The 3,790-nt window shown below is 44.4% G+C and overlaps 1 long non-coding RNA gene across 1 annotated transcript; it reads left to right on the forward strand.

Moving 5' to 3' along the window:
- The first annotated feature begins 688 nt into the window (after positions 1–688).
- On the forward strand, positions 689–1,726 carry LOC117192081. The gene is made up of 3 exons (XR_004474193.1): positions 689–1,225; positions 1,330–1,505; positions 1,576–1,726. It is a non-coding gene; the product is annotated as an uncharacterized LOC117192081 (long non-coding RNA).
- The last annotated feature ends 2,064 nt before the right edge of the window (positions 1,727–3,790 follow it).

Consider the following 3,790-nt stretch of genomic DNA (forward strand, 5'->3'; position numbering starts at 1 on the left):
TGCTCCAGCAGCCGGGCGCGCACTCTTTCCGCTATTTGGAAATTGTTTTGGCTTCGACGGGGCGCAATTTATTCTAATGTTTGGCCAGTGCTGATGGATGTGTGCTTTGTAGTGGCGGAGAAAGGGTGCCTGCTGCTGTGGTGGCCCAGGGGAAGCTCCAAGTGAAAAAATAAATCAAATTAGTTGAGTCTGCGGCCTGGGGCAGGGGCTGCAGATGGGGGCACGAAATTAGCACAAGGACATAGCTGGCAGGAAATCCCACAAGGATTGAAACAACAACAAAAAAACATAGAAAAAACTCTGTATGGCAGGCGCCATGCTGCTAATTTTTTGTGCTTCTTCTGTAATGTAATGAAAAAATGTGGTGCGACAAGACTGCTGACACAGACACAACCAACAGGCAACAAGCAACAACCAACAACCAACAGGGAAAAAGTTAACAAATCCCCAAAAGGCAAATAAACAATGCAGGATAAAAGCACAACGCGAACGACAGGGGGAAAGGTAGGAGAGGTAAGAGATAGAGAGCCAGAGAGAGAGTTAACTGAACAATTTTATTTTGGCAAGGAAGCGTAGGGGGAGGAGCGGTAGAGGGTAGACAGAGTCGCAACAGAGTCGCATATTCAACAGGAAAATCACTTAATTGGAATACATTAACTGTTATTGCTCCGCCTTGCACAGACACACACGCACACCAGCACAGGAATAACGATCGTAGAACCAAAGGGGTCAATTGACCCCTCTCGAACTAGTTCTGCGCTGTTTACCGCGCAACTAGCTACGCAACTAGTTACTCGGGAAGCGAACGCGGACCAGGTCTTCGTCGACTACAATGTACTAGTTCTGCAACTAGTTACGCGGGAAGCGAACGCGGACCAGTCGAAAAAGAACCGAAAAACGAAGCCGCCTTCGGTTTGTTTTTGAAGGCGGCAAATAACTGCAATTCCGTGGAGTTACAGTGCCCACTCAGCTAGTTTTTACCGAGCCACGACATGCAATAAGCCCCGAAATGGTAAGTTAATCGTGATATTTTACTGTAGTTGCGCTCGTGGAATGAAAGAGACAAGAATTTACACAAACAAAATGCATTTGTTTTCCTCGTTTGCTTTATGCGTTGATTTTGTTCACTTCTGTACAACATCTAATCGCTGGAAGAGTCTTTTGTGTAAACATTTATTAAAAAAGTGGTAAAGAATTAATAAATAAATCAAATTAATATAAACAGGTACGTGCAAATATATATTATATATTTCAAATAAAATGATGAGCAAAAGGCATTTGCGTAGACTCCGTAAGAGTGAAAGGGAAGCAAACATTGCAAAAAGTTAGCGTTGTGCAGGAAAGATAACAGATAACAGCAATGAAATCGATTCTCCAGCCAGCTGGCGTTTTGAGCGGCTTAAACTTTATTTTGAGTGAGGAAATTGTTCTAGCCTATAACGTCAATGGGGTCCAAGGGAAGAAGGCCCTTAGGACCCACAAAGAATTTTTTGCAGCTTTGCTAGGTAAAATACCATTTACACTTCTAGAGATTTAAAAATTTTTCATATAAATTAAAACAAATATTAATTACAGAATGTATTCCGCCTTGCGATGAGCCCCCCGAAAACACTGTGCGGAGGGCAATGCAAAGGATGAAGAAAAGGGTGTTTAAGAAGAAGTGTCTTGCCAAAAACCAGGAGTAGGCTAAGCATCATATAATTAAAAATTATTCGTTATAATGAAAGACATTGTGTTTTTATTTTTGTATTATTCCAGACTGCCAGATTGACTACTACCAATAGTCAGTTCGGAACTAGTTACTGGTAACTAGGTCAGAGCTAGCTACAGGTAATCGAAGGGTAGTCGAGCGGGAACCAGGGGTGGTTCCGCCCTAGGACATGCATGTGTTAAATTCTCCGCTGAAATACATTGCGGGTAATCGATCTGGAACCAGGGAGGTGAGAATGGTAGCTAGTGCGGCACCAGTGCGGACCTAGTTGCCTGGTACTAGAGGGGAAGAACACTCTTGTGTGCTCGTGTGCAAATATAACGCGTTCCGATACAGATGCAGATACAACGGCATTTAATGCTATCATTTGCGCTGCTCCCACTGGGGCACAGCGTGTTTACACGACGCTATGTGCTCATGTTTGTGTGTATCTATGTATATCTGTATCTGTATGTTTGCCATATGTATGGTTGCAGACGCAACCAAAACTAAATAATATGATAAAAGCGAAATTTATGGCACAAGCGAGAGAGAGGCAGTGACGAGAGAAAGCAGAGAGGGTAGGCAGAGAAGAAAGAGAACGCACAGTTTGACAGGAGCGGAGCTGGCGAGGAATGGCCTATGTGGTTCGCACAGTTCAAAGTTCATGCAGTGCAATTTGCAGTTAGATGTCTTGCTCTCGTTCCGGGCTAATGAACAGCCTCGAACATCCTGTTTGACAGAACAATTCACCAATGTGTAGGACGAGGGATCAATTGAAGAGCTCCGTGCGGAAAGCACGACAGGATCTGTAAGGAGCTCTTCAGAGAGATCTATGGAATGCTGAGGCTAGATCTCAGTAAATGAGAGTGTGTGCAGAATAGACAGATCCCGAATATACAAAAGAACATCCTTAGAGCCGGCTTGGGACCAGTTCAGGAGCTAATATAGGCTTTAGAAAATATATGCCTCAAAAATATGACGAAATGATCTTCAATCCATCTAGAAATTATCTCCTAGAAAGATCCCCATACAAAAATTATCCCTGGGGCGGCCTTTTGTTCTGTCATCGCATATAATGGAGTGAGTGTAGGGCACTCATATTCATTCCCCGAGCTCGTTTTTTGTATGTACTCGTATGTATTTATGTATAGTGTGTCTGTGGCAGTCTTATCAGCTCGACGAGCAATTTGTATGGAGGAAAGCGTATGTATTTTTGGTATTACTCGTGCTCTGTTTGTTCGCCTGTGTGTACGTATCCATACTTACGTGGCCATGTGGCACAGTTTGCTTGGGACGAGATGAGTAAGGCGGCACAACCTTTGGCTCGGATCTGCTTCAGATAACTCACCCGGGGCTGCACAAACGGAATTCCAATCCAATTTGCGGCTTCAATTGCTTCTCCATCCAGACCTCTCTCTTTCCATTGATTTTCTTGCCACTAAACATTTCAATTAAAGACCGCGGATCGCTTAATTGTTGCTGGGGTGATGCGGTGCGGTGCCATGTGGTGCGGTGCGGTGGGGCATTGCGTGGCCTATCATTGAGGGGCGGCAACTAGTTGTTTTCGTGAAATGCGATTGAGGGCAATTATGTTGGCCATCCGTTACGTCTGATCCTAGCGGGAGCGCGGTAAAGAGTGCCCATTTTGGCTCTGCTTTTCTGCCGTCTGTGTCGGCTGCGCGACGTAGCTATCGTCCACATTATTAGCGAGCGTTAACAGCAACTCCAGCAACAGCACACAACACAACTCAAACGTCGAAATGAGTGAAAGATGAGTGGTTTGCCTCTAATTGAATGAGTCGAGCTGTAAAGACAGAAACAGAAACGAAATTTTAGGTATGATTGAAACGGAACGACAAATGAAACAAGAGAGTGTACGAGTATTCTGCGTCAGAGAAAAAGGTGGTTTCGATTCCACTTTGTTCCCTCTTATCAGAGGCAGCGCTGCGGCGTCGTCGATCGCAAGAGCGAAAGCATTTCTCTCACGTCCACCTGTCTTTATTATTTTCATAATTCTTTCGTTTATTTTCCATTTATCGCGCATTAGACCAAACGGCTGACTGGCCAAAGCATAAAAACTGCTCAAGAAAGGCAGAA

This window comes from Drosophila miranda (genome assembly GCF_003369915.1).
Source record: "Drosophila miranda strain MSH22 chromosome Y unlocalized genomic scaffold, D.miranda_PacBio2.1 Contig_Y1_pilon, whole genome shotgun sequence".
Classification (NCBI taxonomy): domain Eukaryota; kingdom Metazoa; phylum Arthropoda; class Insecta; order Diptera; family Drosophilidae; genus Drosophila; species Drosophila miranda.